This window comes from Asterias amurensis, chromosome 5 (assembly GCF_032118995.1).
Source record: "Asterias amurensis chromosome 5, ASM3211899v1".
Classification (NCBI taxonomy): Eukaryota; Metazoa; Echinodermata; class Asteroidea; order Forcipulatida; family Asteriidae; genus Asterias; species Asterias amurensis.
In genome coordinates, this window is record NC_092652.1 from 10431777 (window position 1) to 10447233 (window position 15457).

A 15457-nucleotide genomic window follows, 5' to 3' on the forward strand; every position below is an offset into this window, starting at 1 on the left:
TTTAGTGGATAACCTGACATAGTCAGATGTCTGCCGGGGACCCCCCGCTGCATGTGGCGCATGGACCCCAATAAAGAGGCAAAACAATGGGCTGAATCAAACACCACATGAAACCCTTACTCTATGAAACCCTTACTCCTTTTTGAACTCCGCCCCGGCCGACACAGCGCGTTGTGGTGGTATTCTTTCAAACGTTAAGAGCCCGTAATTTAATAACGTCACCAGCTGTGTGGCTGAATGGTGTATACTGTTTAAGTTGTTGCCCTTGATCCATAATCTGGCTGCATTGGGCCTACCAGACACCCCCACCCCGGGGTTAAACATTGGAGGAACGACCTAAAACCAAGTTTAAATTACCAATAGGTCTAATGCACTATTCTTAACACAAGACAATATCAGGCGCCGGATAAATGTTTTGCGCGGCAGACACCTCCCTTCCCCGGGTTAAACATCAAAGGAACCACCTGAAACCTAGTCTTGGCCCAAGACGATGGTGCTTGATTCTTGATAGTGTACTACGCGCGGTTGAATCGCCAAAGCGCGCCCGCCACGGTATGATTTAGTTACGTGGACGGCTCGAAATCTAGACTACACTCTGCAAGCTACCATCGTCTTGGCAATCCTGCAGCGCTGTGTTAACTTTTTCATTGTTTTCTTCTACAGCTTTCTGTAGAACCAATCAGCGTGCGATCGTTGTAATAAATTAACATAATGTTTAGTTGACCCCGGGGTCATTCATGTTATGATTACACGGCGTGTTTGTCGTGGAGGAAAAATCGTAAGAAAATAGGAAATATTCACGATTATGAATGTTAAAGATGAACAAGTGAGCCGAAGCTATATTGATCTGCTATCTAGATGGCAATTAATGAACGACTATGTCAAAATATACCAGCTAGTGCCCTCTCTGCGGACGGTCTGGTTTTGCGATAAACTCCGTCAGTTCTCGTGTGCTTCGTCTGCTGCATGCAGGCAGCAGTTGGACTATGAGGTAGGATGTCCGGGTGTGAATAAACTATAGGGAACTCTGAACTAGAGCATGATACCACATACGACCAACGTTTGCAACTGAGCAAGTCATGGATCCCAAGTCATTATGTAACTGTCAGTGTCACAAAGTGGTGAGTGGAGAGAATCTTGTTTATATTGATCGAATCTGTATAGAATTAGAAAACGTAAAGTCATACATTTGTAAGTAGTCATTGTTTGTCATGTTTGAATACTTCAAAACTTGTTGTTATTTATGTAGGTAGACCTCCTTCCTGCTAAATAGCAGTGCTATTTCATGATGCGAAGCACAATTTTCTTGTGTCTCACTTATGGAAGGGCAGCTCGTAAAAGTATTGCCTCACCAAAATCCACTTCGCATTCGCATTCGAAGGAAGTATGAGCCTACTCCTTGGTTTTGTTTCGGTTTGGAACGAACATAGCCCAGCTTTATGTGAGATTGGATTTGTCTGACTTGAGTCACCAACACTTCAATGCACACAGATTCATATCCCTCGATTTGAAAATGGCTCATCTCATTGGCTGACTTTTTTTTTTTTAACTTACATTTTTCTTCTGTGCACAAGCAATTAACACTTGTTTGCAATTGCTATAGTTGGGTTGATTGATGATCGTAAATCGTAACCCTCGCTGGTCAACGGTTTAATATTTATAATCAAAACAGATGTACATTTTACATTAAGCTTGATGCAGAAAAAGTTTAGCACAATAAGACCCAATATAATCACTGAACTTATTCTATTCTTATTCTTCTGATAGGGCACATTTCCAGGAAAGGCTTTTAGAGAACTGCTGCATGCCCACCTTGGAGTACTGATACTTTTTAGGCCTCGTCTTGTCAGATGAATGGGTAGTCGACTGCTCTGCAATTAAGGAATGGAGTTCTTGATTCAAGAGAGACAAATCTGTGACAGAATCAAGATTCAAGCGTATATAATTGTGGAAGAGATATTTTGCTGTTTTGCAGAGGAAGTCTCAAGAAGAGAAAAGGAAAAGATGGAACATCATATTAACTGTCGTATGTGAAGAACTGTACTCTACATTTTGCTGCAAAATTCCACCACTGTATCACAATTTATTGTCGACATGTATCATACCATACCAATACAGAGATTGACTTTCAAGATGAGTTTACATAGCTTTTTCAACACTGTGGGAACTGTGTGCATACTCTTAGCAACCGATGCTTTTGGACTGGAGTTGATGTTTGTCATTATTTTGAACACCAAGATGAAAATGTACAACTAAGTGGAAGAGTTGGGCGAGATGAGCAACATGGTCTTTCAACTGCCATAAACTATCTAAGACACAGAGAATCAGATGAAAACTGCATTGCACCCCACAATGTAGAAGAGTGGTCGTAGGCTCAGCCGCTCATACAGGTACATAGTACAAACAGTATTGTGTATAACTGCTGTGATACCTGTGCACTTTAAATGCTGCTGTGGGAAAGCCTGTGATTGGCGATTAGTGGTACGCACTACGATTGATGTCGAAATCGCAACTAGTTATTGCTTAGTCGAGTTGCGACTGCCATTATTCACCTACTCCGTAAATCAAGCCACCACAACAACTAAAATAGTTGCTCCTATTCCTGCTTGCTGAAAAAATTGTGTCGCTCACAGTCACGACTTTTCATGGCAACATAATTTACCTATGAAACACAACCAGACATCAGTAAGCCTGGGCCACTTGTGTAAGTTACTACTCAACTAGTCACACCTCAAAAAGTCATGACTACGACACTAGTCATGACTTGTTTGCCGCAGGGGCAATATGGTAAATTTCGTGCTTAGAGGATTGAAGGATTGTCACTGGTGTCACTGACTGTGTTTCGTAAGTAAATTATGTTGCCATGAATAGTCGTGAGCGATACAATAGACAGTTCACCAAACAGGAAGTTGTTACTATTTTTGGAGTACACGATTATTCAATTAGGAATTAAAAAAAGTAGTCGCAACACGACTTGTGATTTTAATAATCTCGACTGTGCGACAAGTTTGACACTGTGTCGCACTAGTCGCCCAGCCCTAGACGTAAAGTGACACAATCCTTAAATCCTTTCATCCTGCAGCAAATAATACGTCGCAATGCATTTTGGGGCATGAAAAATGACTAGTGTGTTGAAGTTGCGACTATTTGAGGCACGAATAGTTGAGAAGCAAATTTCACTAGTCGCTCAGGCTTTAATTGTGGGGTATCGTTGTTATAGCCTGTTTACAAACCTGATCATTTTAATAGCCACTGTTCTGTGAAGAATTTGTGTTTGGCAATAAAGAAAGAAATCAATTTTATGAACAAGTAATTTGTGTTGGCCTTTATTTAGAAATAATTTGAATTAAACTGTATCAATTGTTTTAAGACACAATACATCATTGTTAATTATAACGTACTGACTATTAGGTATTCATGTGATTGTGACACAATTAGTAGCCCTAAAGTTTAATACATGTGCAAAGTCATATAAGTCGATGCCTCAGAACGACAATAAATTGTACTTGTACAGTGAATAGTGTTTGCTGTAGTAAAACTACTATATACGGTAGTATCATGGAGGTTTCTACCTCCATGTGAGTATAATCATGTAGGTACCTCCATGGTGTAATATATGCACTGAGGGTAGTTCGTCTGTCTGTGGTTCATGTGATCTGCCCACGACAAATCATTCGGGAAGTATAAAACCATAAAACAAACACGACACGTAACGAAGCATTTTGTTACTTAATTCCTCCTTAGTCAGTTTTCTCTCAGACATTCTGTAGTCGGCTATTCTTCAGAATAACGACAATAATTATTAATTGGTTTTCTGGGAAAAGGGGATGTAGAATTTAAATCCCTGCATTGCGTTCGTTAAGTATGGCCATGGAGGAATTCCTCCATGGTATGGCTAGGCAAACCATATTATAGTATCACTCGTTCGTCCCGTACGTCCGACCGTGGCCCGACTTCATTTCATGCTGCTGGGCGCTGCCATGTTGTTCACATGTTGAATATGCATTACACAACCTCGACAACGGCCTTATTAACATAATACGGCAACGCCCACAGTGCACGCAGTGCTGCATGATTGCCAAGACGATGGTAGCTTGCAGAGTGTAGTCTAGATTTCGAGCCGTCCACGTAACTAAATCATACCGTGGCGGGCGCGCTTTGGCGATTCAACCGCGCGTAGTACACTATCCAGAATCAAGCACCATCGTCTTGGGCCAAGACTACCTGAAACCAAGAAATGACCAATAACACTATTCTTTGACGTCCAGTATCAATTACCAGACGAAAGTTTTGCTGCATTGGGCCCGGCAGACACCTCCCTTCCCCCGGGTTAAACATCAGAGGAACCACCTGAAACCAAGTGGAAATGTGACCAAAATTATTCTTAATACAAGTATCAACTGCCAGACGAACGAAAGTTTTGCTGCATTGGGCCCGGCAGACATCTCCCCTACCCCTGGGTTGAACATCAGAGGAACTCCCTGAAACCAAGTTGAAATGACCAATAACAATATTCTTAATACAAAGGGAAGTATCAACCGCCAGACATATGTTTCTTCATTGGGCCCGACAGACACCTCCCCAACCCCGGGGTTAAACTTTGAAGGAACGACCTAAAACCAAGTTGAAATTACCAATAACAATATTCTTAAACCAAGGGGGTGGGGGTGTCTGGCGTGCCCAACGCACCAATTGTTTGTCTGGCGTGTTTAGTGTAAATTGGTCATTTCAACTTTGGTTTCAAGTGGTTTCCCTGATGTTAACCCGGAGAGGGAAGGTGTCTGCCGGGCCCAATGCAGCAAAACTTTCGTCTGGTGATTGATACTGGTATTAAGAATATTGTTATTGGTCATTTCAACTTGGTTTCAGGTGGTTCCTCTGATGCGTAAAACCCGGGGGAGGGGAGGTGTCTGCCGGGCCCAATGCAGCAAAACTTTTGTCTGGCAGTTGATAATGGTATTAAAAGAACATTGTTATTGGTAATTTCAACTTTATAATTTCAGGTGGTTCCTTTGATGTTTAACTCTGGAGAGGGGAGGTGTCTGCCGGGCCCAATGCAGCAAAACTGTTGTCTGGCAGTTGATACTGTATTAAGAATATTGTTATTGGTCATTTCAACTTAAATTCAGGTGGTTCCTTTGATGTTTAACCCGGGGGGGGGGGTGTCTGCCGGGCCCAATGCAGCAAAACTGTTGTCTGACAGTTGATACTTGTATTAAGAATGTTGTTATTTGTCATTTCAACTTAATTTCAGGTGGTTCCTTTTGATGTTTAACCCGGGGAGGGTATATGTGTCTGTCCGGCCGCGCCCAATGCAGCAAAACCTTTTCTGGCGGCTGATATTGTCTTCTGTTAAGAATTGTGCATTAGGACTATTGGTAATTTCAACTTGGTTTTAGGTTGTTCCTCCGAGGTTTTACCCCGGGGGTGGGGGTGTTTGTCAGGCCCAGTGCAGCCAAATTATAAATCAATGGCCACAACTTAAATAGCATACACCTTTCAGCCACACAGCTGGTGTCGTTATTAAATTACGGGCTCTTAACGTTTGAAAAAAATACCACCACGACGCGCGGTCGTTCGGGGCGGAGCGCCAAAAGGGGGAGATTTTAGCATTTTTGAAGAGGCTCGGAAACGATATGGAGTAGGAATTTAATTTTTGGTCTGTGTTTATTTTAGCCATAGTGGAACAGTTAAACAAAGTTTCATGTAAATCTGAGGTAATTTGACTACTGGTTAATTTCAACCCATAGGTTTGTACACTAAACATTTGGGGAGGGGGTGTCTGGCAGGCCTATTACAGCAGACAGTTTGTCTGGCGGTTGAAATTTTTTACTTAGTATCATGGTGATGACCATTTCCACTTGATTTCATGTGGTACCTAGAATGTTTGATTCAGCCCATTATTTTGCCTCTTTGTTGGGGGTCCACGTGCTACACACAGAGGGGGGTCCCCGGCAGACATCCATATCCGACTGTGTCAGGTTATCCACTAAATGTTCCTGTACTCAAATATTGGTACCTCGTTCCTTTAACCAAAGTGCTCTGGGCTGCCGGTCTATAAGCTGGCCGACCGAATGTTGGTAAAATATTAAATCGTCAAATCGATGTTTCAACAAAATTCAACATTTTCTGGAAAACAACTCATATAATTAGTTGTTTTGTTTCAAAGAAGATCAACAAATTTTAGTTACAAAAAATAGCGATCTTTTCTTGATTTGCACGTACGGTATAGTTTTCCACCAATCTGGGTTGGCAAAACCTCGGGCTGTGATGACGTTACATATTATGTGTTGTCTGAATATTGAGCAGTCAGAGGCTGCTTGCTATATGCTATAAGGGACGAATTCAATATTAATCAAGCGGTAACTCGGGGGCTTTTTTAAGAATCACCTGAGGTATTACTATTACAGGGTATTCACACCTTGCATACGAACAATAGAGTCATGAATATCCGTCAGCACATGCTGGGTCAACTTGGTCGTGGATACAAAGAGCAGCCATTGGACACTTTCGGCAAACAGTATTGTCCAAGGCAAACACTTCGTGTATCACAACTTCTATATCAAATAATAAACCTGTGAAAATTTGGGCTTAAAGGAACACGTTGCCTTGGATCGGACGAGTTGGTCTATAAAAAGCGTTTGTAACCCTTTTTTATAAATGCATACGGTAGGAAAGATGTTTTAAAAGTAGAATTCAATGATCCACACAAGTTTGACTCGAAATTGCGTGGTTATCCTTTTACTGTTCGAACTAACACGGTCGGCCATTTATGGGAGTCAATTTGGCCGCGGTGTCAATTTGACTCCCATAAATGGCCGACGGTGTTAGGCGACGAGGTAAAAGGAAAACCGTGCAATTTCGAGGCATGTTTGTGTGGATCATTGTATTCTACTTTTATAACATCTTTCTACCCATATGCATTATATAATAAAACGGTTACAACGCTTTTCAAAGACCAACTCGATCGATCCAAGGCAACGTGTTCCTTTAATCGGTCATCGGAGTCGGGAGAAAATAACGGGAAAACCCACCCTTGTATCCGCGCGTTTCGCCGTGTCATGACATGTGCTTAAAATAAATATGTAATTCTCGTTAACGAGAATTGATATTGTTTTACTGTTTTCTCAAAAAGTAAAGCTTTTCATGAAATAATATTTCAAGAGAAGTATTTCACCACTACCTTCTGTAAACCCTGTAAGTTATTTGTAAATCTGTGAACTTTTTTTCTGTACCGAAAGGGTCCAATGGCTCAAAAGGCAAGATTTGCGGGTGGGAATACTTCGGCAAGGATTATCGGATTTATGACAGCTGCCTGGCTTCTCCAATAAATGTTCTGCTGATCCATTAACAAATTATGATTATGACTGATAAGCCCAAATATTGTTATTGTAGATGTCTCGAATCGTTCTTGTTTACCAAAGTATTCTGTATTTCATTTTTTGATCGGTCAAAATCAGCCACTGAACAGCAAGTTAAGCTATTAAAACGAGATACAATATTTTATTGCACTGCAGGTCTTCGTGTTCGTGGCCATCGTTGCGTTGTTGAAGAGACGGTTCATATACACTATCCGATTCCTCCAAACTGAATATACCATACTTTGGATATTTTACTCTCTGAATTCACAAAGCTAAGACGGCCGAAACAAGTCGTTTCTAATACTGTTACTGTTTATAAGTACTGAATTGAATTTACGTCTCGTTAGTTTTCTTCAAAATGTTAAAATTTAGCTTTTCAACCAAATGAAGTGATACCACAACGATGATAGACTGTTGATGAAAAAAAGCAAAACAAAAACAACAACAACACAACATTAATTGCTATTATTATTCTCGACGGCGGCTTTTTTATTCTTTCTTATGATTGTTGTCTTCTTTACAGTTACAGACACACATTAAAAAAAAATTGATTGGCAGTCAGAGATGATCTAGTCTATTTGTAGTAAATATATATGACATGGCTACAATAGGAGTATATAAATTTAATAATAAAGAAAATAATATCAATACGTTGCTCCCTCTCTTTGGTTTTACTTTTCATTGTATCATTGACGTGCGCATTTGAACAGCGCTGTCTGGAATTAGCGCATTACAAATTAAATTATTATAGGTTCTTCGCGGGCAATTTTATCCAACATCAATTCATTTAAAATTAAGGCGCATCCAATTAAGTTTGTAAACGAATGCCCTGTGAATCTGCATCAAACAGTCAAAATGAGTTTAGCATTCCATGGTCAAATCAGATAACTTTTTTTTTTTTTAAATTACCAAACGTGTACCTTCCTATAAGAGCTAAAAAGAAATCCCAGTCGGGCAATCTTTTGAAAAATAAAAACTACTTATCGGTCCAAACTTTAATGACAGATAGAAGAATGTCTTCTCTTGTCTGTCTTTGAGGAAAAAAATAGCAAGGACAGTCAGGGCATTTCACAAGACCTTTTTCCACGTATGACGGCATTGTCTCTAGGTTACCAGGTCGTTGCACAAGGCAGTGAGCACTTGTCATAGTAGTGCTGAGGTTGTGTTGGCGATTCATTTGGCAGCAGTATGATCCGGCGATTCTTCTGAATTTCTCCAACCGATTTGACAGCTCTAAACCGGGTGTGTGGAACAAAAACCACAGTTCACATCCAAGCACTTTACAAGGGAGCGTTCTCTGGGTTGCATCTCCCCATAAATGTCCGCGTTTTCCAAGAATTTGGCTTTGGAGCCCGATGACACTATTGGGTGGATTGTTTCATAGTCATTGAATGGCTCGGGTGGGTGATTGCAGGAGGGGTGGTGGGAAGAGGAGATGCGAAAACCATCAATAGACCTTTCTTTTGCAACGTCACAGCCCGAGTTTTTGCCAACCCCGATTGGAAAACTATGGAAAGCCGTAAGTGCAAATTAAGCAAAGATTGCTATTTTTGGTAACAATGTAACCAAATTTGTTGATTTTATTAAAAACAAAACAATTAGTTATGAGAGGTATTTTATTTAATTGAAAGTTTGCAGAAAATGCTGAATTTGGTTAAAACATCTGTTTTTAAGATTGAGTGTTTTACTAACATTCGGCCGACCATGCCAACCAAGGCGGTTTGTTTATCAACAAAAGAAAGGTCTATTGTCTGACAGTCCCAGAATGCCTTGAGGTCTACCATGGCGTTGTCAAACAAGGTCGCTTCTTTGGTCCACTTCTCATGCGCTGTTAGATTATTTTGCGAACTTGGAGGCCGGTTTTCTCCCTCAAGGGTGCTTTTCAGTTTGACAGATGTAAGCATCTTGCTTAGGGGGGACCATCCATGCTCGATCGGGTTTAGCGCAGAGTTTTTCGGTGCATACTTGGTCATACAGACGAAGTCAAGGTTTACCTTTCGAAGTAACCGAGAGAGGAAGCATCATCGATTGTGCGGGGTTTGATGCCTTTTTTCTTCCCCGCAAACATTATGAAAAAGTCAAATTTTGACAGTACTACTGTTTTAAGTAAGGACGGACAAATTACAAAAGACAGATTAGATAGACGATTAATGATGTCAATGTTAGTAGAGCGGGAATTTCCAAGAGAGGTAAAGGGGAAATCGTTTGTCAAAATTCGTTCCGTTGTAAATGACAAGTGTCGACATAGTCGTTAATTAAACCAACTAACACAAACTGCTAGAGGACGTGAACAAGCAACTGTAAATTATTTTTTACAAACACACAAAACTGTTTACTTTTGAAAAAATGTAAGGATGTCTGATCGTAAGGAGCCGATTATTTAAAATGGTTTATAAACAGTGGTGAAAAAGTGTCAATCTGTTTTTAAGAACCCTTTAAGAACTAATTTATTAGTTGTAATACACAGACCATAGTGCTGATTTTACTATTTGATGTATTTATTACAGTTCATGAGTAACAGAAAATTATTTGTTGGTTAATTATTGAAATTTTGGTGTTTTAGCATTTTGACAATAAAACAACCAAACAAACCTTAACGTCTCGTCAATTTTCACTATTTGCGGGGGAAAATACATAACTTCATACCTTTTTTTGAAATATCAGTTTCTTTATAATTTCACAGTGGGCCGGTTTTGGCCTCCTTGAGGTATTCAATGGTTCTAAAGAAACCAATGGAACGCAAACTCCACTTATCTATTGTTAAACAGTATCAAAGAAGTAAACTTTGCTTTATGCGGCCCCAAGAGCGATGTTCATTGACCTGTAGATAATGAGCTCAGTATGGCATGACTTCTTCTCGCCTTGTAATACCCCGGGGGGAATGAAGATTTACCCCGAGTTACCGATTGTTTAATTTTGAAATCGCCCCCAAATGACAAAATCTGCACAGACCTGCACCCTTAAAATGAATGGGATTGTTGACAGGGAAGCACAAACGAACCGAAAAATTAAAAATGTTTTGTGTTTGTGCCTTATTCATGGTAGGTTTTTGAGCCCGATCTTTGCCCCCGGGAGAAAAACTCTTTGAAACTGACGGGCTACCCTGGTTAAATACCACAATATGTTGAATTTAGCATACAACCAGGTCTGACTGAACTACTTCACACAAGCGTTCACTACAGCTTCCCTTTGCAGCGGTGCGCAAAGAAGGTCTGGTATTAATATTATTGTGCATTTGAGGGCATTATACAAGTTGTCTATAAAAAAAAAAGATATACACTCTTGTAATGGCTGCCGAATAAAAAATATATATATGATCCTGTGGGAAAGAGTTTATATGTATGGATAGCTTGACACCAAACAGTCCGAAATAATTCATACTTGATTGAGGACCGCTCTCAGTTTTGTAAAAGGTATGACAATTCAGTTGCGCATCAGGATCAATTAGCCTTCCATACCTTTTGGAGCTTACAAAATTCAATCCAACATGTCAGCTACTTATTCTTCAATGAGTAGTGCTCAACCAAGAATGATTTTTTTTTTTTACTTGTTGGTGTAATATGAAAGTTGAGTCTTAAGCTATCCATACATCTAAACATTTGTCCTCATAATCACATTTTTTTTATTCGGCAGCCATTTCAAAAGTGTATCTAGGTTTTTGTTTTTTTTGAGACACACGGTAATATTCGGTCGCTGTATGACTGCAAGTTTGTGCCCTGTATGAATTTGACTCGCCTTATGAACTGATTGCACAACTGTTGCTGGCGGTTTTGGCAAGTTCCAACGATTTTAAAGGCCCCAATAAAGCTACAGATTGATCAATATTGCTGTTTAATATAATATATACCATACTTGTGTGTACAAAAATCATGTGGCCCTTCCCAATAACGATACAAATAAGGGGGCGTATAGCACGATTTGATCAAAGATTTCAACTTGAGCTTTTTGAAAGAAAAACTACTTGTGCCTGAGGGGGGTATAGCACGATTTGATCAAAGATTTCACCTTGAGCCTTTTGAAAGAAAAACTATTTGTGCCTGAACAAAAAAACCTGCCCTGAGTTTGTGCTTTATTCATGGCGGGTTCAGACAATTATTCAGTGAAAACTGATGGGGCTACCCTGGGTTAAATATCACAATTGGATCGTTATAATAACCATCGATCACGTCTATACAGGTAGTCTTGGTGCAAGACGTTTCTCGTTTCCCTTTCACGCACACCGCGGCCAATTCACCGACAGCGCGCGCACCGACTCACCTGACTTATAGTTAGTCTGGTCCCCTGCCCAAAGATTCCTTGACGTCTCTTGTTAAAAATCTTAGGTCAGGTATCACCCACGGTTAAAACTAGAGCATGACGCAACTTGTCAGGGTCGGGGGTCATCTCCAGGGAAACCATGTCTGCACGTACTACTAGTTGCGATAACGTTACCCTCCTCCCAACGGCCGCCAGGCCGGAGGGTTACGAGATTATTTTGATCGTCAATTAATGACAATCTGGTTCAACACGTATGATTTCGACAGCTAGTCACCAGATTTTCCCCCATTTTTACCACTTTTAAAAATCATGAAACTTAGTCATCAATCATTCAATGTCTAATGAACACTCAAGTCAAAACACCTTTGAAAAAATATTTTTGAAGAAAAAGGACAAAAACTTACCAGATCCCGGAGCGATTTCCCAGGTTTATATTTTGAACTTGTCGCATCGCTTTGCAAACGCTTTATTTAGGCACAACGCCTGCATTGGCAATAACTGGCATAAAAACTCCTGGATCTACGGCCGACAGGACTGACATTACGAGTCCGTACCGAACATGAACGATACTGTCCGAATGTTGACGACAACACGTTCGGAACATTTCGGATAACTTCGAAAGAGGAGGAATTCCTCCTTTTTGGTCACGTGATTTTGGGTGATACCGGACCCTAAATTCGACAGAGCCTAGTCGGAGATTTTTGGGTCTGGGAACCAGACTAACTTATAGTCCACTCACCGCCCCGATGCGAGTAAGGATGATTTAAGCCTCCCAAATTATGAGCACATAATGAAAGAAAAACAGCCTTGTTGCACAATATTTTGTGTACTTTTAGATGCCTGAACATTTCAGATTTAAATAAATAAGCTCATTCTAAAAGTTGCGTTACTCTTTATATGGGGGGTCGTTTCTAAAAAGAAAAATGTTTTATACTACCAACAGCCCTCCGTTGCTCGGTAATACAAGTAAGTTTGTATGCTATGAAAGTATATTGATCAGTGGCCTACAAAACAAACCGGCTCTTCTCGGAGCCACCATGGAGTTGGTTTCACCGCAAACCTTTTTTATATATACTTTGGCATTTCCACCGTGCACAGCCTTTACGGTTTTAAGTAGAAGTTTTATATCTGCCTGCATATTGTATATTGAAGTATGCATGTGCCATCTGCCTTAGATAATAATATCCGCTTCATTGATGATTTGACTCGCCATCAGGGTGCAGTTCTACTATACTGGTTTAAAGGCAGTGGACACTATTGGAAATTACTCAAAATAATTATTAGCATAAACCTTACTTGGTAACGAGTAATGGAGAGAGGTTGATAGTATAAAACATTGTGAAAAACTTCTCCCTCTGAAGTGACGCATTTTTCGAGAAATAACTAATTTTCCACGAATTTGATTTCGGGACCTCAAGTCTAGAACTTGAGGTCTCGAATTCAAGCATCTGATCTGAAAGCACACAACTTCGTGTGACAAGGGTGTTTTTTCTTTCATTATTATCTCGCAACTCCGACGACCGATTGAGCTCAAATTTTCACAGGTTTGTTATTTTATGTATTATGATAAGATACACCAAGTGAGGAGACTGGTCTTTGACAATTAGATTTGAAAGTGATTGCGCCTATGGGGTAGAATGGACGGATGTCAGAAAACTCGTCCGTCGGACAACTCGGACATTTTTTCCTTTGGAAAGGGGCACTCTTGGAGGGAAGTGAAAATCTGTATTAGAAATTTGCAAAGGGCACCACGGCAATTGCCGTGCCGTGGGTTTTGTTGGTTATTTTGAGGCATGGGTCTGCAAAAGGTCTAAACAATGCGACATTGCTGTTGAATATATACAATGCTTAGTGCCCCGCCCCATATCGATACGAAGGAGACCGTAAAGCACGACTGATCCAAAATTTCACCTTGAGCTTTTTGAAAGAAAACTCATTTTGTGCCTAAAAAAAAAAACTGCCCTGTGTTTGTGCTTTATTCAGGGCGGGTTCAACAGAGACTTTGACCTCGGGAGACCAGACAATATTCATTGAAAACTAATGGGGCTACCCTGGTCAGGATTTGCTCAGGCCTACAATAACAATATGTGAACAATTGGATCCTTTGGTTGTCGTATGGGGTTTGGATGGGAATTTGTGAATAATGTGACGACAATAAGGGCTGGGCTTGGTTGCTGGACGCTGGTACTAACTGGTACTCGCCAGGGTGCAGTTCTACTATACTGAAAATTGGTATATCTCATGGTTTAGATTTGGAAGTGATAGTGCCTAATATGGGGTATATATAGAATGGACGCCTGTCATACAACTCGTCCGTCGGACAACTCGGACACTTTTTCCTCTGGAAAGGGGCACTCTTGGAGGGAAGTGTAAAGTGTATTAGAAATTTGCAAAGGGCACCACGGCAATTGTTGGTTATTTTGAGGCCTGGGTCTGCAAAAGGTCTAAACAAATCGACATTGCTGTTGAATATATACAATGCTTAGTGCCCCGCCCCATGTCGATACGAAGGAGACCGTCAAGCACGACTGATCCAAAATTTCACCTTGCGCTTTTTGAAAGAAAACTCATTTGTGCCTGAACAAAAAACTGCCCTGTGTTTGTGCTTTATTCAGGGCGGGTTCAACAGAGACTTTGCCCTCGGGAGACCAGACAATATTCATTGAAAACTAATGGGGCTACCCTGGTCAGGATTTGCTCAGGCCTACAATAACAATATGTGAACAATTGGATCCTTTGGTTGTCGTATGGGGTTTGGATGGGAATTTGTGAACAATATGACGACAATAAGGGCTGGGCTTGGTTGCTGGACGCTGGTACTAACTGGTACTCGCCAGGGTGCAGTTCTACTATACTGAAAATTGGTATATCTCATGGTTTAGATTTGGAAGTGATAGTGCCTAATATGGGGTATATATAGAATGGACGCCTGTCATACAACTCGTCCGTCGGACAACTCGGACACTTTTTCCTCTGGAAAGGGGCACTCTTGGAGGGAAGTGTAAAGTGTATTAGAAATTTGCAAAGGGCACCACGGCAATTGTTGGTTATTTTGAGGCCTGGGTCTGCAAAAGGTCTAAACAAATCGACATTGCTGTTGAATATATACAATGCTTAGTGCCCCGCCCCATGTCGATACGAAGGAGACCGTAAAGCACGACTGATCCAAAATTTCACCTTGCGCTTTTTGAAAGAAAACTCATTTGTGCCTGAAAAAAAAACTGCCCTGTGTTTGTGCTTTATTTAGGGCGGGTTCAACAGAGACTTTGCCCTCGGGAGACCAGACAGTATTCATTGAAAATTGATGGGGCTACCCTGGTCAGGATTTGCTCAGGCCTACAATAACAAGTGAACAACTGGATCCGTTGGTTTTTGTATGGGGTCGGGATGGGACTTTGTGAATAACATGCTGCTGACAATAAGGGCTGGGCTTGGTTGCTGGTAATAACTGGTACTCGCCAGGATGCAGTTCTACTATACAGGTTTAACCAATCGTAGAAATTGGTATATCTTTTGGTTTAGATTTGGAAGTGATGGCGCCTATGTGGTATAGAATGGACGAATGTCAGACAACTCGTCCGTCGGACAACTCGAACAACCGTCGAGTTGTCTCAACCGTCGAGTTGTCCGAACTGTCGAGTTGTCGAACCGTCAAGACTGTCCGACCTGTATACCTAAATGTCGCCCGACCTAAGTGTAGCCCAAAACTTGTTCCTAGGTGTCCCCGACCCCAAACCTTTTCCTAAATGTCGCCCGACCTAAATGTAGCCCAAAACTTGTTCCTAGGTGTCCCCGACCCCAAACCTTTTCCTAAATGTCGCCCGACCTAAATGTAGCCT

The 15457-nt window shown here is 40.9% G+C and overlaps 1 long non-coding RNA gene across 1 annotated transcript; it reads left to right on the plus strand.

The window, feature by feature from the left end:
* The first annotated feature begins 594 nt into the window (after nucleotides 1-594).
* LOC139937813 (uncharacterized) lies at nucleotides 595-3309 on the plus strand. The gene is made up of 2 exons (XR_011786089.1): nucleotides 595-1121; nucleotides 1768-3309. It is a non-coding gene; the product is annotated as an uncharacterized lncRNA (long non-coding RNA).
* Nucleotides 3310-15457: the final 12148 nt, after the last annotated feature.